Source organism: Marmota marmota, unplaced genomic scaffold, assembly GCF_001458135.2.
Source record: "Marmota marmota marmota unplaced genomic scaffold, marMar, whole genome shotgun sequence".
NCBI lineage: Eukaryota > Metazoa > Chordata > Mammalia > Rodentia > Sciuridae > Marmota > Marmota marmota.
In genome coordinates, this window is record NW_026000241.1 from 26,688,713 (window position 1) to 26,713,077 (window position 24,365).

The window sequence follows — 24,365 nt, forward strand, 5'->3', positions numbered from 1 at the left end:
GTTACCCTCGCAGCTATGCTGGGCAACTTCCTTGTTTCCTAGTTGTTGGGTTTTGAAATCTTCATCAGTGATATCACCTTAGGTGAAAAAAAAAATTGGGACAATTTCTATGGAATTACTGAGTTGGGTATGCGATAACTAAAGTTCAAGGAAGCAAATGAGAAAACATTTGGCTTTGTTTAGTGGATGTCGTTTTGTCTTTGAGAGCATCTCCTGGCTACTGAGTTAAGTCTAAAAAAGTATTTTACTGATATTTAAACTAGGATGTCTTCCTGGAATCTCCCGCTGCCACACATTACAGCCCCATCTTTTAAATATTTACAAACATTTGCATCTGTGCGTGTATCATGTTGTGTTGGTCTTCCCAGCCAACGGGACCTCCAGGAGGTTAGGCACCGTGTACAGTTGGTTGATCTGTGTGCATTTGTTTGTGTGTATCTCCTACACCTACTATAGCTGGAAAAGGAAAACTGTCCAACAGTTTTAGAAGTGGCTGTTCTAGGTCATCTTTACATCTATGCTGCACATCACCTTTACATTTTTCTGTCCACTTAACTCATATGGTCTTGAAGAAAATGACCCAGTAGGAGCAATAACAAATAGTAACCATTTAGATTCTAAGGCTATAAAAAGCATTTATACACATTGCCTCTAGCAAAGGGCATCTAAAACTCAGAGGATTTGGGTATACTTCCCATATTCACATGGCATGGCTGGAATATTTTAAGAAAGCAATACTTGCATACAGGTCCTTAGGCACCAGGTCAAAAACTGTTGCAATGCAAACAACTGCATTCCATACGGGGAGCTTCAGGGAAAAGTGGAACCCCCACAATCTTTAACCAAAGCAGCAACAGCTAAAGGAGCCATGTAGGTCAACCTAGAATTAAGATTATAACTATCCAGTTCTTATACAACCTCACTCCTTCATTTAATATGTCACAGATAAGTCCTGGGCCTTTATACATACTGGCATTTAAAAATCCATAGCATAAGAATTGATGGTGATTGATAAGCTGCTATGTACCTAGATCTGGAATCATGTGACAAGAACAACCTCAGCTTTTTAAGCCATCTTTCCATTGAATCCTCAGGATAACCTCTGAGACAGGTGCTAATTTCCCCATTTTGCAGATGAGGAGATCAAGCTTCAGTGAATTACAATGACCCTGCCAAAGGCGCTCATCTGCTGAGTGGCAGAGCCCTTACTCAGTCCCATTAGCATGGCTCAGCTGGGCTCCCAGCCCTGACCCCTTCCCTCCTCTGCTCCCACCCAGGTGGAGACCATTTTTAAAACCTTAGGAACCTCAAACTCTATCTATAGGATAAATTTTCTGGTCTCTTTGTGCAATATTATATCTTGTAAAATAAAATTTCGTTTTCAATCAATATGCGCTTCAAAAGTACTTTCCCCCTCAGCTCTCAAGACGAATGTAATTTTGTTGACTAGATGGATTTGTGCTTCTTCACCCTCAAATCCAGGGATCATTCATCACGCTTGATCCTGATTCCCTTTGTTTGTGTAAACCTTAAGAGTGTAAACCAACAAAAAGTGGTATTCTAGATCCCCATGGAAGGTGAAACGCCCTAGAATAGCATCATACATTAATTTTCTTCTTTGTTGCTTTTTTTTTATTACAGTTTGAAGAAAGCAGACCATTAAAGTCCCAATGCTAGATCTAGAAGCTGAAGCCAAAAGCTTCTAAGTATCACTATATTGCAGTGATTTAATATCTTTGTCAGTGCCAATTCCTTAATTGAATACTTTCTGACGTATTGAATACTTTTTTACTCAAGCACGCACTTAACTCAGCATGAGTAAAACCATAGATTGCTAACTGGCAAGCCACAAGCCAAATCTATACCCCGTATGTATTAGGCTTTGGTGCTTCTATTATTTTTAAGTTTGATTTAGTTGGCATTAACAACAACAACAACAAAAACCCTGGTGATTTCACACAGATGTCCAGACTCACCCTAAGATTCTGGATTTCTCAACCCTCACTTAAATGCAGGCACTTGTCATTACTAGGCTGAAACTACTCCAGGGTAAAGCAAGTGCTGGGAGCTGCCCTCCTCCAAGCTCCTAATCCATTCCGATGCTGCCATATCCTGTTGCTTCCCACCCTGGACACCTGACTCCTGAAGGTATTTGAATGTTTCACTGCAGTGCACAAAACGGTTCTTTGTATATTTAAGCCTCTTTTTTTTAGAAGTCATGTCTGATAAAATTAAGTAATCTATTTCTGTTTTGTTTAATACAGTGGGTATCTTTACTTTTTTGTCCTAGGAACTGCCAAAAGACCACCACTTTTGCCTTAACCACAAGTTGATATCTTTCCAAAAGAGGTTATTGTTTCTAACAATTATCAAGTTATCTGGTTTGTCTTAGTTGACCATCCATAAATCCAGAGGTAGACCTCATGGGCCTTGTGGTAAGCAAAATATTGGCCCCCATATCTTTCACACTGCTGTCATTCCTGTGAATATATGAATTTTACATTACAAAATGCACTTTTTTGGGGTATTGGGGATTGAACTCAAGGGCCCTTGACCACTGTGCCACATCCCCAGCCCTATTTTGTATTTTATATAGAGACAGGGTCTCACTGAGTTGCTTAGAGCCTCCCTAAATTGCGAAGGCTGGCTTTGAACTCATGATTTTCCTGTCTCAGCCTCCCTAGCTGTTGGGATTACAGGTGGGCACCACCTAATTTGATGTAATATATGTCTTCTAATAGAATATCAGCCTCACAGAGCCAGATAAATAAAATCTTATCATTCAGCTGGGAGATTAACCTAGATTATCTGGGTGTATCTAATCTAATATAGGAACCCTTAAAAAGCAGAAAACATTCTGTGGCTACAGGTAGAAGAAAGATGGGAAAAAGAGGAAATGGGAAGGATTTCAAATTTAAGAATGACTTGACCTGTTATTGGCATTGAAGATGAATGGTGCTTCATAAACCAAGGAAGTAAAAGCTGTGAATTATCTCCGGCTTACAACCAGCAAGGAAATGGAGACCTCAGTCCTACAACCACATGGAAATGAATTCTGCCAGCAACTTGAATAAGTCTGGAAGGAAATTCTTCCCTAGAACCTCTAGACAAAAGCTCAACTAGCTTGAGTCCTGGATTTTTGGCTTAATAAGACCTTAAGCAGAATCACCAGCCAAGCCTGCCTGGACTTCTGACCTATGGAAACTTAGGAGATATTGAATTGGTGGTGTTTGATACCACTAAGTGTGTGTTGGTTTGTCAAGGCAATGACAGCAAAATAATACAGGCCCCTCCAGCGCTGGTGACACTAATCAGTAGTATCAGAGAGACAGAAGCATTCTCAGCCACCATTGTTTCATTTTCTGGTGTGATGTCGTTCATTTATTTGTTTCTAGGCAAATCTGACTGGAGTCTGCATGAGTTTTCTATCACTTCCATAATAAATAAACATAAGCAAAAATATAGGGGCCAAAATTGGGACTAAGATAATAAACAAAGCAATGAGCAAATTACATAGAAGCTGAATTTGTGCAATTAAAACTTTTCCACATTGTCTCTTTTAACTATAATATAGAATGGACTGATGTATGAAGCAAGAAAAAGTTAGCTACCTTAGTTAAACTTTCTTTAAGTTATTTATCAAAAGAAGGAATACTTGATTGAGTATGATGGCACACACCTGTATTTCCAGCCACCTGAAAGTCTGAGGCAGGAGGATCACAAGTTTGAAGCCAGCCTCAGAAACTTAAACAAGATCCTGTCTCAAAATAGAGTTTAAAAAGGGGTGAGAGTGCTAGAGCATTCCTGAGTTAAATACAAAATGGGACAAGAGCAACAACAAAAATAATTTTTTATATCTGTAACAGTGGAAGATTTAATACCACTTTAAAATTAAATGCAGAGCCAGGTACAGTGGCACATGCCTGTAATCCTAGCAGCTCAGGAGGCTGAAGCAGGAAGATCGTGAGTTCAAAGCTAGCCTCAGCAACTTAGGGAGGCCCTAGAAACTCAGCAAGACCCTGAATCTAAATAAAATATTTAAAAAGGGCTAGGGATGTGGCTCAGTGGTTGCATGCCCCTGAGTTCAATCCTCAGTACCAAAAAATAAAAATAAATGCAGAACATTTTCACCAAAGCCATTGATTGGGGATCTTCTTTAGTTAAACTTTGTTTTTCAAATATTATTTTTAAATATTAAATACTACTTGTTAAAAGTAAGTCTTATCTCATTAGTCAAAACTTCTTAAGGAAGACAAGACTACACATTCATTCAGTAAGACTGGTTATTGTCTTCTGAGATCTGAGCATAGTTTTACAACACAGAGGAGCGGCAGACAGATGACAACAGTACTGATCACTTGAGAGCAGAAAAATGTAAGACCTGCTATTAAAACTGTACTCCACCTTGGATATTGCCTGGCTCACTCATGAGCCAGTCATTCATTCAGTAAAGGAGACCCATAGATGAGATCAGAGAGGCAAACTATATGTTGAGGTTTTCTTCGTAGGATATATTGTTACCTGGAGTTATAGTTTTATTTGTCTAATTTAATGTAATATATGTCTTCTAATAGAATATCAGCCTCACAGAGCCAGTGAATTTACTTTCTTGGTCACTGATGTGCATCCAACCTTTAGATGGATGCCTGGTATGCAGCAAATGCTCAATACATACTTGTGAAATGAATGAACAAATAAGTAGTGAAAAATCTCGGGCAGCATCCAACAGTTCTAATAACTTTTATCCTCATTTATGCACCAAATTGTTCCTGTACCTCTTTTTGTTAATCCTAACTTCTCCAAAGTGTCTCTATTAAAATAGTATTTCCCTTCTTTTTTATCCAACAAACACTACTGAGTACCTTGGATATTCTCTGGCTTACTAAGAATCAATCCATTAATTCATTCACTGTACAACGGTGACCACTCATGAGGTCAGAGAGATAACAGGGATCTGGATCATGAGGAGCCTGTTAGGACGTGGCAAAGCCTTAGGCTTTTAGAAAGTGAGAGGAGGAATCCCGGGAGGACCCAGACAATGTGTCATATTCTCATTACCATTTTAATGAAACCAATCTAGGGACTATGTGGGGCAAGGTGGAAACAGAGTTGCCAGTCAGGAAGTTGTTGGAATACTCTCAAATTTGTTTTTTGATGGCTCATGCTTTTCTATAATCCTAATCCTTTAGTAAATTTTGTTAGAAAATGGGATTCATTTTGAAAGCCCTTATAAGACATTGAACATCCCTTGCCTACTGTCCTCTTTTTTATAACCAGTCCCTCCCTATGTATAGAATTATTGGGTATTTCCACTGCAAAGAACTGAAGAGACCACCTAACTCCAATTGCCTCAGGTTATAGAAAAGGAGGTTCCATTTTGCTCACAAACCAGTCAAGATTCATTTCCCCTATACAAGGTCATCTTATTTCTTCTCTGCTCAGACCCAGTGTTGCCTATCATTCATGCATGTCCAAAAAAAGACAAATAATATCATGTTCACCCCAAAATTAGACTTTCATTTACTTTAGAGAAGATGGAAAGCATTTTCAGGAATTCACTGAAAACTTCTACAAAGTCTGGCCCACATAGTGGTACAAGTTTGTACTCTAGACTCTAGAGGCTGAAGCAGGAGGATGGCAAGTTCAAGACCAGCCTAATCAACTCAGTAAGACCCTGTCTCAAAATTTAAAAAATAATAATAACAAAAAAAGAGCTGGGGATGTAGCTCAGTGGTAAAGCTCCCCTGGGTTCAATCCCCAGTACCAAAACCAAACGAAAACTCTTTTACAAAGTCTATGATTTTTAGGTCATTCCAGAATGAAAACCCACTAATTTTCAGCCTTCCTCAGTAACAATACTGGAAAGAGAGTCAATAATGAGATGCCTCTACCTTGCTTTCCTGTGAAGGATCTAACCTTAGCCAGGCACAGTGGCACAGGCCTGCAATCTCAGCAACTCAGGAGGCTGAGGCAGGAGAATCACAAGTTCAAAGCCAGCCTTAGCAACTTAGAGAGATGCTGTCTCAAAATATTTTTTAAAAGGCAGGGCAGAGGATGTGGCTCAGTGGTGAAGCACCCCTAGGCAGCTACTAAGGTTTCCAGGGTTCCCTGCAACCCACGATCAACATGAATGCTCTGTATTCATGTAGAATCTGGGTGTTGCTCAAGAGGCACCTCCATAGTGCTATAGGGTACCACAGTTAAGAGAATCTGAATTGCCACTTGCAAATCATTAATTTTGCAACCTTTGTCAAGTCAGTTAATCTTGATTATTCTGCTTCCTCACTGAAAACATGAGCCTATGAAGAGTAAGGAATAAATAAAATAATAAGTATCAACCTGTTAGCCCAGAGTCTGGTGCACGGCAAGCACTCAGTGGCTATTATTAAGCATCATTTAAACAATTATTCTAATTTTCACCATTACTGTGAAGGTGGGCATGCATCTACCACTAAGCTATGCCCTCAACCTCTTTCATGTTTTGTTTTGATGCAGGGTATTACTGAGTTGCCAAGGCCGGACTCAAACTTGCAATCTTCCTGCCTCGGCCTCCTGAGTAGCGGGGATTCCAGATGTGCAACACTCCAGGTTTAAGGTTCTTTATGTGAATTTGAAATAATGCATGCCGTGACCACCAAGTCCAAAAGGGATTCCTTTTGTTTGTGCTCTGATAAGAGAGATGAAAAAGACTATGAAAAAGGAGAAGAGCCAAAAGGAGGGGAGAAAGAACAGAAGCAACAGAAATTGAAAAGTAAAAGAAAGAAGTGAGGGAGAAGAAAGGAACTAAATAGGGGGAAAGAAGGAAAGAGGAAGGCAGGAGAAAAGGAGAGAGGAAGCTTAGGACGGAGCCTAAACGTGGCCCAGTGTGGTGCAAGGGTAAGGATGGGCCCAGGGAGACTAAGGAAGGATGTGAAGTGTATTCACCATGGAACACATCTTTCTTGCCTTCCTGTGACTCTTTGGAGAAAGAAAATGCCTTCTCTGCTGCAAAACTGAAACAGACTTTTCTCAGTTCTCTTTCCAATGACTTTACTGAACCCTTGAGTCTTTCTTGTGGGTGTGATGACATTGCTATCCTCACTGCCCTTTGGAGATAAAAATCTTCCACTCACATATATACAGTATCCAAGTACAGTGCACTCACCGATGCCCATTTTGCTAATAGTGGCCTCTTAGTGAAAGAGGGGAAGGCAGGGACAACCAACAGTTCTGGGTGGACACTGATGATATTTCCCAATCAAATTATTTTGCTTTCATTTCCTACCATTTGTCAAAAATATCTCCACACCAACATATACCTTCGTTGATAATCAATCTCTTCATTATATTTCAAGATAAGTTTTTTAGTTCAATGTACTCTATAGGCCTTGGAAAAAAATCGACTATTCAAGGTTGTGATTACTTAAATTTACTTATTCTAGTGGTAGAACTTTAATCTGACTTCATTTCTGAAAAGTGAAAAGCAAGAATAGTATTCCAAATTTAGTAAGAGTGAAATTCCAGGGCTGGGATTGTGGCTCAGTGGTAAAGTACTTGCCTAGCATGTGTGAGGCACTGGATTCAATCCCGGCACCACATAAAAATAAACAAAGGTATTGTGTCCATCTACAACTAAAAGAAAAAAAATTAAAAACAAAAGAGTGAAATTCCATAATCCAATGTTTTTGTGAGGGATATGCTAGCTCTCTATCTTAGCCCATAAAGGACTTTTACTTTTCAAGGTATCTAACCTCTTAGCATTAAATTGAGTTAACATACAAAGTGTGAGTCCTTTCTATTTTGTTGTCCAGCCTCCTACTGTTAGATGATGTGAAATTTATTTCTTGTCCTGTGCAAAATGTAGCAAATAAGTTTAAATGGTCATACTAACAATGTGTATACAAGTCTATCATATCAGGACAAAAATAATAGGTGAGAGGTGATCTTGGCCTGGACACTGGGGGATGCGATAGAGATACAAAGAGGCTGATTGAGACCAGCAGGGGCAATAGTCCAAAAATATTAATCAATTGGTACAGTCAGAGTACTGGCCAATTGGAACAAATGAACCACTGTTCAGGGCATCATTACTCAACCTTGAACACAAAGTATATGACCAAGAATAAAGAAATATATGGAGGTAAAAGGGTTGGAATTGTTTTTGGACTGAGCAACTGGGTGCGTGGGGCTGTCATGTCCCAAAAATGAGAAATAAAAAAGGGAGAATAATACTTGGGTGTTGTTGATAGTGGGAACACAGACTTTAAATTCGGGATTCATGAAATTTGATATGCATGCGAAATGTCCAAGTAGAGAAGTTAAGTGGACAGTTGAATAGATGTTTCTAGAGATCAGAGGCCAGGTATGGACTAGAGACATTAAACTGAAACCAGCATACAGTGAGATTGAAAACCATGAGAATGATAGAAATCACCAGAAGGAAAGGAGAAAGAGGGTAGGAAGGAGATATCAAAGGAGCGCCCAGCATCAAGCCCTAAATGGAAAGATCCAACCTTTCTTCAGAAATGAGGTAATGAAGGAGGAGCCTGCTAAGAAACAATACAAAGTCTAAAGAAGAAGAACAGGAGCAGAGAGTCTCACAGAGGCCTCTCACCTCACTGACATCAGCAGAAGATACCTGGTGGCAGAGAAAGGACCAAGAAACTCAAATGCTGTAACTCAGTTATGTGAGAATGAGCTCATGTGATCTGACCACATGGTGGTCACTGCTAATCTCAATAGAAGTGTCTCTGTAAGTGGTGGGGGCAGAAGCCACACTGGAGAAGATGGACAGTAAGGTAGACAGGAGGTAGAGACAGCATGGGCTGACATCACCAGAAGTCTGACAATGACATGGAGCAGAGATGTGAGGTGTGGGATGCTGACAAGGATGGGATCCAGAGTTTGTTTTCAAAACAGAAGACATGAAAGTATGCTGTCACGTAATCTTCATAGCAATGCTATGGTTTAGGGAAATGTCACTTCCCCATTCACCAGTTAAGAAAACACAAGCTCAGAAAGGTTGAATTAACTGGGTCGAATTCTGATAGGTAGTAAGAAGCAGAGCTGAGAGTTGAACTCATTTTATTTCATTCCAATGTTCTGGGGTCGACTGCCACTTATTACATCTTATTGCATTTATTTACCCATACAACTGTCCTCCTCTATGATTTAAAGATAATTTTATTTTATTTTATTTTTTGGTACTGGGGATCGAAACCAGGGGCACTAAACCACTGAGCCACATCCCCAACCCTTTTTTAAGTATTTTATTTACAGACTTGCTGAGTTGCTTAGGTCCTCACAAAGTTGCTGAGGCTGGCTTTGAATTCATAATCCTCCTGCCTCAGCCTCCCAAGCCACTGGGATTACAAGTGTGAGCCACTGTGCCCACCTAATAATTTTATTTTTACTTTACAAATAATTGTATATATTATGGAATTTACACTGTAAGTACAAAGACTGAGTCTCTCTGATTTCTTTCTTTCTTTCTTTCTTTTTTTTTTTTTTTTTTTTTTTTTTGGTACCAGGGATTAACTTTTCTGTATTTTATTTAGAGACAAGGTTTCACTGAGTTGCTTAGGACCTCGCTAAATTGCTGAAGCTGGCTTTGACCTCATGATCCTCCTGCCTCAGCCTCCTAAACTGCTGGGATTACAGGTGTGTGCCACCATGCCTGGCTTCTAACTCATTTTTGAACCCCCAGTACTTGGTACACTATCTAGTTGTTAATTATGGACACCTAATAAATGCATGTAGCAGGAAAGAATAAACGAAGGATTAACGAAAGTCATATTTTGAACTTTTAAGACAAAGGAAAATATAGAACGTCTCTACAGAACAATGCAATAAAGAAAAAGGGACATACAGTGAAACGGGTCAGCTTTCAAAATATTTAGAATGCAAAAGTGAAAATAGAGAATTAGTGACTTTCTTTAAGGGAGCATACAGTAATTAAACTTGTATTCAAAATGTTCTTTGTTCACACCATTGTACTTCCCAAGTTTACACACCAGTAAACTGTTAAGGACTTGCCCCCACCTTCCACACACCAACCTTCCCTTTAACAAACAGCTTGCTTGTCTCATATTCTTTTATTTTCCTCTGTACTCAGAATATATACAAGGTCCTTATTTTCACATGGAATCCATTCTCAGGTAATACTGATTTCATTGTGTTGTTCCACATGAGACCAGCCTATTTGTATGGAAAGGAAAAGGTGCATTCAATCATTGTGATATTGTGTGTGCCTGGTAATAATAAATGGCTTTTTTTTTATAAGGCATTCATGTGATTGACTGATCCCTCCCAACCACCACATGTTTTGCTCAGCTGTTTTGCTGGCATGTTACTTCAAAGCCCTTTTAATACAGTTATTAATTGTTCCCTTTATCATATGAGTAAAGCAGTTTTAACAAATATTCCAAGGTTCAAGTACTGCACCATAGTTTTAAAATAGGGGGCTGATTTTTTGGTCTTAAATTGTTAATGTCTTCAGTTTCTGCTGAATTTTGCTTTGAGCTTCTTCCAACAAACTCCCTCCTTCTCACGTTCAAAAAATTTATCCCTTGAAAGTTTGAACAGCAAAAACAAGCCTTTCAGGTTGAAGTAGAGCACTTCAGTTTGGTTTGGTTTTCAACTAGAAAAGAAGTTTAGGATCTGTCCATCTACTAATTACATATATATTGTTAACCATTTCTTGAGCCAAGTAAAATAAAATAAGGATACCTGAAGAAGGTTGAAGTTGCAGTCTGATTATTGGAAGACTGTTTCTTATCCCACAAAGTTTCTTCATGTTTAATGTAAGGATTACCTACTACTGTTTTCCCCCAGTATATCTATAAGCATCAAGGCTTTTTTTTTTCAAAACGAGATATACTATACAATTTAGCTATTCATTTATGCAAATGATGGTAAACAGAATTATAAAGACAGATAATAAACAGCAAATGAGGTTATTTTGTTTCACGCTTTATGTTGTCAGAGTTCTGAGCATGGTTTAGTGTTTTCTATTCATGACTTTATATTACCAAATTACTCCCTGATGGTGTCTCAGATGTGCTTTTGTCTGCAAATGAGAAGGAATAAAATACCAGGACATTAACGTTAAATTACAATCGTTAATGGCGTAAATACGAAAATAATTACTGCATCATACCATCAATTGTTATGTGTTCATTACTGAAGTTCTTGTAAAGCCTTCATTTTCTTGTTACAATTATTTTTTTCCTTTATTTTTGTCTGGCTATTTTATAGCTCTGACAGTACTTTAGCAACATTCAGCAGTTACACAAGCCATTTAATCCTGCTCAAAGCTTCATTTAAACTTCATTTAGCTGCATTTTATTTGTGTATATATGCCTTTTACTTCTTTCTGACAGTCAAAAGGTACTTTTGGAGTAGGTGCTAGAAAGATGTGTCAGAGAGATTACCTAAAGCCAGCAATAAACTTCAGAGTGGGTTTCAGACTTACTTTACCATCGATGAAATACTTTTATTAAATAATCAAATTTACTGTGCCCCATCCTCTAAGATTTGAGCTTCAGTATTTTCTTTTTTCTAATACCTTTTTTAAAACATGGATTTATAATTCGACAACCTATCAGACAAGAAGCTTTAAATCTTGGCTCTCTTCTCCACCCAGTTCTGTTTCTTCTTCTCTGCTCTGACTCACCTGTCTTTCTCTCTCTTCTACCTCATCCCTCTTCTCTCAATGTTTTCTTCCTAGCTGGTAGAAGGGACCCCCTTCCAGATACACACACACACTAAGCGGCCTAGCCCTGGGAGAGTCATCCAAATGCACCCTTTTGTCCGCTCCATTCGCGACCATCACTCCTGCCTCTTGCCTGTCAGCCTCAGGCGGGAGTGGCAGGGAAACTCACGCTGCTGTCAAAAGATGGAAGCAGGAGGGGGAGTGGAGGCACAGCGGGCGGTCCAGCACCAAGCGCATCCCCAGCTCTTGTGCGCGCTCGCGTGTACACACACACACACACACACACACGCATGCACAGACACACGTCTGCTGTCACCTGTTCGCCTTCAAAGCCAGCTCTAGCTCTGGGTAAAACTTATCCCTCTTCCCCATCCCCAAACCCACTCCTGGAGTTCAGGTACAAGACATCCCATGCACAGCTTTCCCAAAATATCCAGAGGGAGGAGCGGGGAGTACTCACTGAGTAAGCTATAATTGCATATATTCCTAGTACCTCTCTTTTCCTCTCTCTTTTCCCCCATCTTCTCTGCAGTCACATGAAGCCTCTTCCTGCCAACGCACGCACACAACAAGAAGCACCCAATTCCCGAGGAGAGTCCCATCTAGGAGCTTCAGTCTCCAGGGTTCTCTTACTGTCCCGTCCCTCAGTCTGTCACCTATCCCCTAGCACACTCTCCAACTCCTGCCATGTGCAGTCTGACGCGGCTGGTTCCCAAGGCCCAGTCAAGGATCCAAACTTTTTTTGCCCTTTCTTAGGCCCCAAGTCATGCATAACCCTGAGGTCTGACGCCGGGATCTGGATCTCAGATCCCAGGCGGGGGGAATGGGGCGATAACCTCTGCTCCGGTGAACACCTGCTCTGGTGGCGCCCAACCCTAGTGCGCGCAGGACAGCGCTGGACCCGGCAGGGATGCGAAAGGAGCCGGGACAGATCCGACTGGCAGGTGCAACTTGCCAGCGACTCCTGGGTTCACGCCCTTGGGGACGGAGGGTTTGGCCTGACGAGAACAAAGCTGGAGTCCGGGGAGACTGTCTGACAGGAGGCGCTAAGACAATGGCAATAAAGGGAACTTGGAAAAGGACCGCTGCGCAAAGTTGTCTCCGAGTCCTGCTGTCCTCGAATGGCCGCGTGCTTCCGCAGCAAACCCCCCAAACCCCCAGCCCCGGGCCCCACCGCCTCACACACAAAACCCCCTCTCGGCAGCGGGTCCCAGGATGCAATGTAAATGCCCTGGGTACCAAGACGCTGCTTGAGGGCGCCGCGGACGCTTGGGGCTTGGACAGCAGCCACCCAGCAGGAAGACCCGCCAGCGCGCGCTCTCCTGGCTTTACCTTTCGGCGGGCTGCTTGGGAGTCCGCGGCGCGCCGCTCTCTGGCTGTGCCCTCAGCCCCCGCCACCGCCGTGGAGAGCAGACAGAGGGAGCCGGGTTCGCTGCGCCCCGCCCCCGGGTGCCTGGCCCCGCCCCCTAGGCGCCAAGCCCCTCCTCTCCACGCTGGCTCGCTACAGCTCTGAGCCACACTGGCCCAGTGGGGTTTCCGCGTGAGCTGCCGAGGCGGCGGCTCCTGCTGTAGCTGTTGCTGCTGCCCGGACTTCTGCTCTGGCTGCTGCAGTCATCACCCTTGCTAATGCATGCCATAGGCCAGGATATCCCAATTTGCCATGGATATCCTCCAACAAATAAGAGGGCTGGAAATGACCTCTTCAACATGGCAGCCCCGAGTATGGTTCATATCCACTTGCAGCGTCAGCATCACCTGGGAGTTTACTAGAAATGCAAGTTTCTGGACCCCAACCCAGACCTATTCAATTAGAATCTCTGGGTCTGGGTCCTAGCAGTGCATATTTTAGCAAGCTCTGGGGTGATACCAGGCACATTAAAGTTGGGAGATGCGCTGCTTCTTTGCTAAGAGAATTAAGTGTCTGATCAAATACATGCTCCCTCAGTCCTAAGGCCCACTCCGGCAGAGGGTTCAACTTGGCAGTGTTTGCAAAGCACAAGAGTACCTCATCTGCTCCTGGATGTCATTCATCTTGTTTTATTGACTGAGAAGTCTGTAGAGATAAACAGAGGGGGGAACACATTTGCTTTTGATCTGACAGCTCTAATGAGCTCAAGGAAGAATTATGTAAACATTATTAAGTGTAATAAACACGTGTCGGCATCAGGCAATCTTCTCTGGAGAAGGGTTGGCAAAAGCAGGCATGAGCCAACGTTTTATTCATAATGTCTTTTTAACTTTATGTTGCCTGTGTAATAGGCCTTTGGCTTAGCTGTTGCCCAGACGGAAAATCATTACCCCAGTAATGGATGAGCCAGTTCAAAAGGAGAGCCACTGGGATGCTGAGCACTTTCATTCATAAATGCTATGTTTCGGAGACAAGGGGAACCATCTCCTGCCAATGTAGCTGTTTTAATTATCCAACTATTGTCCTGGTTTCTTGTTTCAACTTCCTGAGACATCACTTGCATCAAACTATAAAAAATAAATAAAAGTTAGCTGTTCACTCACCTTACCATTTATTAACAGTAAACTCCCTTTTCCCTTTTTATTTTTATTTTTTTCCTTTTTGTACTGCTCTTTCCAGAGCTTCAGATATTAAGTACTGGGGAAAACTGATCATTTGCCAAGGGGAGCACATGATGGTACTGCCTTGGCTTCCATTGTTAGCTATGGGAATGGATTCTTCCTTAAATTCCCAGTTTGGGTAGATTTGGAAGCTTGAAGTTTTTTTGTTTTTTTTTCTCAAGGAAGTTTCATCAGTGTTATCCAGCACTGGTAGTCCTTCAAAAAAATCCTTTCTCTACGCTTCATGTTCCTTTTTCATATAACAATGTCAACCAATAGCATAATCACCAGAATTATTGAAAAAGAAATTTATTATCAAGACAATCATTCCATCAGCCCCTGCCTTCCAAAATTCCACAAGTGCACTGAGAGAAAAAAATTAGACATGTAGTGCAAGGCATTCTAGAAGGGAGATAGAATAGGAAGGAAAAGGAAGATAGGAAGGAAAGAGGAAAAAGGAGGAGAGAGGGAAGGAAGGAGGGAGAAAGAAGGAAAGGAACATTAGCAGCTACTCAGAACTTTGAAATTAATCAAAATTGAAAGCTGGAAAGAGATGAGGTTGGGCAATGGTGGCAGAGCTCCATACTTACCCATCTGCCCATCAAGGGTAAATTTCTTTGGCTAGGTTCCAAAGGAGCAGAATCTGAGTGAGGATTCAAGTGATTTATTGAAAAAATGTTCCCAGAAGGAAACACTCAAGGGCATTGGGGGTGTCAGGACAGGAAAGGGAAGGGGCAGAAGCCTAATAAGGGTCTAAAAGTCCCACAGTAACAAGAACAGCTTGGCCTGAATCTGCAGGGATGTTTTGAAGTTTAAGTTAAGCCTCCACATCATTAAGAACTGAAATAATTCCTGAATTGTTCATTGGTAAATGGTTTCCAAGGAGAGATAAACTCCTTGGCTCTTCTTTAAGGCTCCAGTAACTTGAAAGTGGTCCTTCAAAGAAAAGGCAATGTTGCTAGGTGTTGAAAGCAATGAAACTCAGAAATCGGGGCTGGGGAGGAGAGATGTTACACAAAAATACTAAGAAGGACTTTGGAGTATTTTAGTTAATTTATGACTTTGTCTACTACAATGTGAAGTTTCCATTTTGGGCACCAGGTATGAGCTGAGAGTCTGAACCTCACCCAAGAGGGCTCAGGACAAGGACAAGAACCTCAGTAGTAAGTGGCTAAGGAATGTCCTCTGGAGGAGAGGGATAGTGGAGGTGCCAAGGGAGCTTGAACCATGTCAACTCATATAACTGAGCTGTCCTCATAACCTTGACTCCCGAGAGAGCCAGCATTTGGATGCCCAGCCTAAGAATGACAGGAATAGATAAAGATATTAATGCCCTATGAAAAATTAATCAACCATTGAAAGAATGAAATCCTGGCAATATGGAGAGAGCTAGAGAGCATGATGTTAAATGAATTAAGTCAGGCAAAAGTCAAATACTGCACATTCTCACATACATGGAAGCCAAAAAAGAAAAAAAAAAAAAGCTGATGTTATAAAAGTAAGAATAGTGGTTACCAGAAGACAGGAAGTGTGGTGAGCAGGAGAGGGGAGAAAGAGGATGGCCAATAGGTACAGAGGCCCAGTAGGGTAGGAGAAATAATTTACAATGTTTTATAGCACAGTAGGATAGCTAGAGTTGGCCAACAATTAATTTTTATATTTCAAAATATCTGGTAGAGAGGATATTTTAATGTTTCTGCAGAAAGAAATGGTAAGTGTTTAATGTGATAGATATGCCGGTTACCCTGGTTTGATACATTCATATCAATATATCTCACTGTACCCCATAAATATATGTAACTATATATTAATCAAAAACAATAATATTTTTTTTCCCTCAGCTAGGAAAAAAATAAACAAACCAGTCCATCTTCACCCCAGAAGCCACGTCAATGCACACAAAAGGAGTTAAATATCAAAAATTTGTCCTCCTTCCTCTTTCTTTCCCATCCCTTAAGACCAAAGGAGAAGGGAGTTTTGCCTTTAAAAATGAGAGGAAAAGAGATGCTATAAAACCAAAGAGTGGTTCTGCTTGAATTTTTGGTGCTGTTTTGAGAGGAGGAATAAGAATAGACCATGACCCCTCTCATAAACATTCCTTAAGGCCAAGCCTGGCCTATGATCAGGGAGAGAGAGCTCCAAACTTGGAGAAGAAACTGGAAATTTAACTTGATGGATTTAATAGCTGGAAGTGAATAACTGAAAGTGACCCAGGAGTTACGGAATGGGCCCAGTGTCTTGTTGAAGGGGTCTTCCACCTGATGGGAAAGAGAGATTTGACACCTGCGGTTGGAGAAAACTGTCACAGTTCCATGTTTATACTGCAGCTGGTACCATAAGTTGGTTTTATTTGGAATTGTTTACTTCTTCTGGCTGCCTTCAGTGATGTGTCCTTAAGTAACTTCTCCACCTTAGATGAGCCTCCAACCCAGTGTACACTGGGATCACTGTGGCCTGGCATGGCTTTTCCTGTCCTGCCTTTGTTTAACCTGAAATATTGGAAATATAAGCAAAGCACAAAGAAAAAAAAACTGTAACATAATTTTATGTGGTTAATATGTCGCAGGTGTGTCTAAATCCAATTATTTTGCTTCCTTTTAAGGAAAAGCTCTACTTCGGAAATATGCATACGATAGTTTCCTCTCATCCTTTTTCATTTGAAGTTTCCTTTAGAACATTTATTTAGACATGCTGTTTTTATTGGGGTTGGGATATTTGGTCCTGGGTATATGCATATGGGTTCAACACTCAGGGAAACTGTTATGACCATTAGTTGGAAACTGATTGGGTGATTACCTGGAGCTGAGAGGAGGTAGTTTTACAGACGTGGTCATTTTGCCACCACACAGATGTAGAAATAATGGAGCCCCACTGTTTCTTTTCCCTCTGTGTTTGGAATGCTCTGTACAGTCCCAGCTCGAGATTCCAACTCAAGTTTTCTATCTCTCTCTCTCCTTCCTGTTCAGCATTTCCTAACCTGCCTTCTAGCCAGATTCTATTCCCATACCACACTTGCTCCATTTCCCATTTTGGACCACAAGGCTAAGATAAGATACACAGTACATCCTGTTCCGAAACAGAGTGTGATAAATATGACTCATTAAACACAGTGTACATCAATATCAGGTCAGGGTAGGAAATATACAGCATAATGAATAGTCCATGGTTTGAGATTCAAGACAGTACAGTCGTTCCATGGAGGGTTTTCAGTGGTATCATCAATCACGAAGGTAAAAGTAGAGTGGTTTGTGGTTTACTAGCATGCTATAAAGATGGGCTCTTTTCCATTTCCTTTCTCACTTTCCACCTGCTTTTCTTAACGATGGCAAAATCAATCCTCTACCTGTGAGTAACTCACAATTACCCTTTCCCCCTATCGAGACCACTTTTTAGGGCATCAATTAGGACCATATTACCATCCATGGAAAGCTTTCTAAGAATAACTTAATACAGATTGGCAATGTTTATTCACTGGCCATACCATGAGACCTCAGCACATGAGGAGGGGTTGAGCTACTGATCCCCCAAAGACCAGAATTTCTTTGAAAAATGTGACAAAATCTAGCTCAAATTACCCACTCAAAAAAAAAAAACAACAACAAAAAAAAAACAACTCCTTCTCTGCTATTTTAAATTATTTCTTAAAGGCTCACTTTTTAGGATATTAATAACAGTGATAAGGGAAAATATGAGTCTACTGAGAAAATTAGTATTTATGGAGGGTGTACTATGTGTCTAGTACAATTGAATCATGGAGTTTTGTACCCATAAATTTCCTTCCTTGTTGGATTTAGCAATTTTCAAATGTAAATTCATGTTTTATTTATATATAAATTGTTAATATCAATTTAAAAATATGTAGATAAAATCCCAAATCTCAGATGCATAGCACATTAAAATGTGTGTGTGAAACATACAAAAGCTCAGTTAGCACATAAAAGGTTCTTATTTCTCTCATATACGTCTATTAACATGTATCAATTATATATAAATGGAATTCAGTGTAATAGAACAATATGATACAGCATGTACTGAAAAATATCATATTCCTATTTTGAGATTTTAAAAATGATGAAATCAAGTCAACTTAACACAAGAGGATACATCTGAAAAAAATCATCAAGTTTCTGTAAATTGTATACCAGTTGTTTAATGGATTTCAAATAAAATTATAGGGGTGATTTAACTTCCATTTAAAAGATCATTTTTAAATTCTGTCGCTTCATACTTGAAAATTTTCCCTTTCTTTTCTTCATTTTCTCAGTCTTCTGCCTATAACCAAATTAAACCTCTTTTTGAAGTATTAAATGCTCAATAAAACCAACACACAAACACACACTTGTGGTAGTTACTAATTTAGGGAACCCTGGTAGTAAACTTAGTTTTAATGTTTTATTTGAATTTTAAAATAGAATAAGAGTCCTTTAAAAAGCTCTAGTGATTCTGGACCATGTACATATGTATGTACTGTACACATTGCAACATGTTGTGTCCTCGAGGACAATTCTTTTGATTTTGTATGAAGTTGTGACTTAATTGTTTGCTCCTTCTTACATTAGAAGAGAAGGCTGACTTCAACACTGACTGCTCCCTGTGCCCTAGGTGCAGCTCTCACAGGGATGAATAAAACATTGCTCTCCCTGCTGGCTGGCTATGGACTTTGGGCCCAGTTCCTTAGTTCATGAGCTCTTACACAGATGAAGGTGGTAAACACTTCACAATGGGCATATTCCAAAATGCTTACACATAATTTCTTTACATTCAAAATTATAATGAGTTTGTCATTTAGATGAACTTTAAATTATAGCCATCGATTACCAAAAATTAATCTCTGGGATTTTTAGTTGTATAATAATATGGTCTAATTATAGAATTTAAACCTTTGTAAAATTTTTAAAATTCCAATTCCTCATATTCCTCACTAGAAGAATTAAGTATTTCCCTTCTGTGTTTCTCTGGTGATTTGGAAGGTATAAAGTCCGATTTGTAGTCCATATCATTAAATGACATTTTTGCCTATATTTCATTATCTTTATCAGGAATTAAACATATTAAAGTACCTTTGAAGATCATAATTTTCTACACCTTTGCTATCTTCCTCTCCCCAAAGAATCCCAATTTTTTTAAAAAAAATCAGATAAACGTGAGATCAATATGTATATGTATATTATTATTATTCTACACATGTCTACCAAGAATAATATTTATATCAGGTTTAAAAATCATATTAATGGTATACAGGTTAACAATTCTGATGCAGCTATACATGAATGCTGAAATTGAACAGTTAAGTAAATGCTTGATTGGCAAATTATGGGAGACAGTCTTCTTGCTGTCAGAATGCGAGGTTAGAGCTAAGCAAGGAGAGGAGGATAGAATGACTCATGAGGTAATGGAAGAGAGTTGGCAACATCAGGATAAACTCATGTTCAGTATAATATGAAGACAGGAAGTTCCATACAGAAATAATAAGGGAGCTGAGCTCAGTAGTAGGGCATTTGCCTAGCATGCACAAGGCTCTGGGTTCTAACCCTTGCACAACGAAAAACAAAAACAAAAAAACTCACAAGCCCCAAAACAAAACAGACAAAAGAAAGAAGAAAGGAAGGAAAGAAGGGAGAGAGGGAAGGAATATTTATAAAAATAAAAATATATACTGGTTAGTACACACATGCACATCTTCTTGTTTTATCAGCTGGATTGGACTAAAAGCAAAGATACCCACCATGGCTAGCTCCCAGATTCTTCTCCCTAATATTCTGCTCCAGGAAACAGAACCAAAGCTTCTTGGAGAAATGGCTGATTCTAGGGTTGGGGCAGGAAATATCAATAATAATTAGTAAAATAATATTTATAGACCATTCTTCTGCTGTAAATATGTTAAGATATATAGTATTATATAAAGTATTAAGTGAGATGATTATATATATGAATATGTGCATATGTGTGTGTGTGTGTGTGTATATATATATATATATATATATATATACACACATACACATTTAATATTACAAAAACAACCCTATAGGGAAAATGCTGAGTCTAAATTTTAAACTTCACTGTTCAATGCCATTCTGAGTAGAACTCCTTTTCAGTTCTTAAACATCTGTTTGATTTTTTTTTTCCTTTCATGACTAGAAAACCAGCAATTTTGTTTTCACTAAGATTCTTGGAGTGGTAATTTACTAGTCTATACACCTATGACAGTGCATTTTTGTTGCTTCTGACCATAAACCATGACTTAACTGGGAACACATACTATGAGACATAAAGACTATTTCCCCTTGAAATTCTGTAGAGGTTTCTCCTTGCTTTCTAGCATTTTAGATTCTGATATAACTTGAATATGTTTCTTCTTTAGGTAATACAGAAATGATTTAATGGTAGCAATTATAAAATTAATAAAGTACATTAGGAAATGCTTATGTATGAACCATGTTTTTGGCAATATTGATTAACACTTTGAGAGAACATTCATCCAAAGATATAGCTTTTCAGGAACATCATCTATATTTTAAAATTTGTGGCCGACAACAGTCTTACTTCTTTGTGCGATCTAACTGAAACTTGATATTAGGTTATTTGCACTCCCTCCCAAAACTGTGCCTCAGGGGAAATGACAGCCCAAGCCTCACACAGGGTAAAATATAATTGGTCTATATCAACCATGGTGACCCCTTTTCCTGCATTAGGGACACAGACGTTGGATGCAAATTCCACTGATGAATCAAGACAAAGAGAGAGAGAGAGAGAGAGAGAGAGAGAGAGAGAGAGAGTGTACACATGGAAAATGTGGCATTAACTACTAAGAGGAGACACACTGCTCTACATTTGTGACAACCATTCTATAACTTTGAGATTACATACTGTGTTAGTAAATTTTCCATCACTAGAAAAGATACTAGAGATAGTTAACATAAAAAAGCAAAGGTTTATTACGCTTCACAGTTTGGGAGGTTCCAGCCCATGATCAATTAGCCCCATTAGTCTGTGCTCATGGTGAGGTAGCACAGCATGGTAGAAATGTGCAAAATTGCTCACTTCATGGTCAGAAAACAAAAGACAGAGAGGAGGGGACTGGTGTCCCACAATCCCCTTTAAGGGCACGCCCCTAACGACTCCCAGGAGGCCCCACCTCCTGACACTTCCATACTCCCCCAATACTACAACTTGGCAGATCAGGTATTTAACAAACTCGTGGGCCTTTGGGGAATAGTCAAGATCCAAAAAATAGCATATAGTATGACGAAAAATGCAGAATGGAAAGAGGAAAGAACTCTGACTCTCTTGGGCCCCTCTATTCATCAAACCTGGATGCATCCCATTTCCAGATTTCTTGTTTGGAAAAAAAATCTTATTGCTTCAATTATTTTGAGTTAGGTTATATTCTACTTATAAGCAAAAGCATCATAATACACTTTAATGCTCGTTTCTCCATTCTCTCATTTCCTGCTTCTAATAGTTTTTATTGAATCTTTAGACTCTAAAATTTTTTGAAACATAATATTTACAGCAAATGATACAGCACTTGAGTGTTGGAGTATAATGAATTGAAACAAAAACACTACTGAAAACACCACCGTAGTCAAGAAATTCAACAGCCAGTTACCCAGAAGCCTCAGCACACCGCTCTCCAAATCGCTATCCTTCCTCTTGGTAATAACCACTCACACTTCTTTTGCTTTTCTATATAGTTCTCTTATTATACATGCATCTTTGCTTTCACTCGGAAATTTTATATGAGTAACACAATGTTATTCTAAGATTGCTTTCTTTCACTTAGTATTATGTCTCTGAGACTCACTCATGTTCTTTTGAGTAGTTGCAGTTATTTTTTTGTTGTTTTTAAATATCAGTATGCCTTTGTATGGATATAAGTCAAGGTCCTATCCTTCATGCAGTGGATGGATACTGAGTTGTTCCTTGTTTTTGACAATTGCAAGCAAGGCTATGGTGACTATTCTTGTTTTTGTGTCATAAAGTTAATACCTACCACTTTTCTGAGGGTGTATACTTTGGATTTGCAAAGTTGTTGAGTATCCATATGGTGACCTATACAAACAAATGTCCAGTTGTTTTCTAAAGTGATTGTACCAATTTGCATTCACCAAAGAAGTATATAAAAGTTTTCTGTTGTTTTATATCCTTGTCAACATTTGGTATTGTCAAACTTTTTTTTTTTTAATTTGTCAGTTTGTTGGACAGGTAGTGCTATCTTAGTATGGTTTTATTCTTCATTTTCCTAATTAATGGGATGTTCAAACCATTGCACTTTCGAGAAGTTTATTGACCCAATATATTTACTTGTTTGTTAAATGCCTGTTCTAGACTTTTTTGTGTTTTAGTGCAGGCATTTATCAAAGTAAATTCTGATTTAAAAACTTTAACATTGACAACACAGAAACTTTAAAAGGACTTGGTGATATTAATATGAATATAACTCATCATTCCCAATGCACTTAAAAAGCGTTTCACTTGGACTTTGAACCCCTTTTAACTTCTCACTGCCAAACCAATCCAATAATAAATTTAAAATGCTACAGGAAAACTAATACACTTAAATTCATTAATGTGTCTACATCTACAAGATGAATTGTGCAAAGCTCTTAGCTACAATCAGTAAAATATATTGCAAATACTTTAAAAACACATTCAGGTAATATTTAGACTTAAATTTTTGTTAAAGTACTTGAGATATTACACTCTGTCTTTTTATACAGGTTTAAGTTTTCAGAAGATTGTTACTTTATAAATACAGAAATATTAGTGCAAAAATCATTTACTGAGCTTACTGAAAGCAAAGGTACTGGTAGAAATTGGTTTGGTTAGTTAAAATGCTATCTTTTAGAAATAAAGATCTATATCTAAATCAGGTACCGTTTATAAATGCTAAACAGATAATTTGATGATATGGAATAATAATAATTGAGTTTCTTCTTTTTCCTAGAGAAAATTTAACACTTTAGAATATAATGCCTTATATAGAACATAAATATGAATATATAAGGTTCTCATTATATATCTCTATCTTTGTATGTAAATGCAAAATATTGACACTGATCAAATTTTGGAGCATGGTATGTTATTCTGACTTATTGAAATAGCATTAATCTATGTCATACAAAAAGACTGAGAGAGCACTCTGTTTTGATAGTATATATGACAATTTATAAGTATTAGGGATTATTAACTTTGTTTCCTTGGATAGTTAAATGTATTATCATGCTATCCAATTTCACTGTTTAAAAGTGTATAAATGTTACAGAGAACTAGTCTAAAATACCCATTTGAAAGTGACTTCAACTTTTAGCTCTGACTGAGTATCTGGTACCAGACGTGACTATCTAACCAAAAAGAATTGTAAAATAGGAGAAAACGTATTAAGACACTGTGTTTAGGAATTAAATACTAGCCTAGGTAAAACCATGGTCCTTGAAAGAAGATCAATATGAGAAGTGAATCCCATGATCACCCTAATGTTACCCCAGCTTTCTTAGTGGTAGGAAAGTTAAAAAAAAAAAAAAGCAGGATTGGTGATCTCACTGATCTGAAGAGGAAGAGACTGGTGAACCAGGCAATTGAGACATCTGAAATTTGCAAGGCATGTTACCTCAGAAGACAGAGCTATGATAAATCCCAGCAGCGTACATGGGGATTGACTCTGGGTCCTTGGCCAAGGACTGGGCTGCATAAGTCAGAGTGAGACTTCACAAAGTATAGCACATATTCTTTTTTCAGGGTTGAGAGCTGAAAAATAATACCAGAGAGCCTATAGTCCTAAAATTCATTAGAATACCAGCCTGACCAAAGTGAAAAGAAGTCACTTGTCATATAATTAAGATTCAAAGAAATGATAAAAACAATATCTGAAGAGTAAGAACCATGCTCTAGAGTAAGGATATGGCCTAGGATGAGGTTAAAAACTAAAAAGTAAATGCAAATAAGTTCTGATACAAAATAAATTCACATCTGTCAAGAACAAAAATATCTACCAGTGATTTAGTTGTCAGCCATAGAAAAGCCAACATTGTTTTAAAAAGGGCAACAAAATCTAATTTCTCTAAAATTTGTAATTCATAGTGTCCAGAACACAACCAAAAATTAC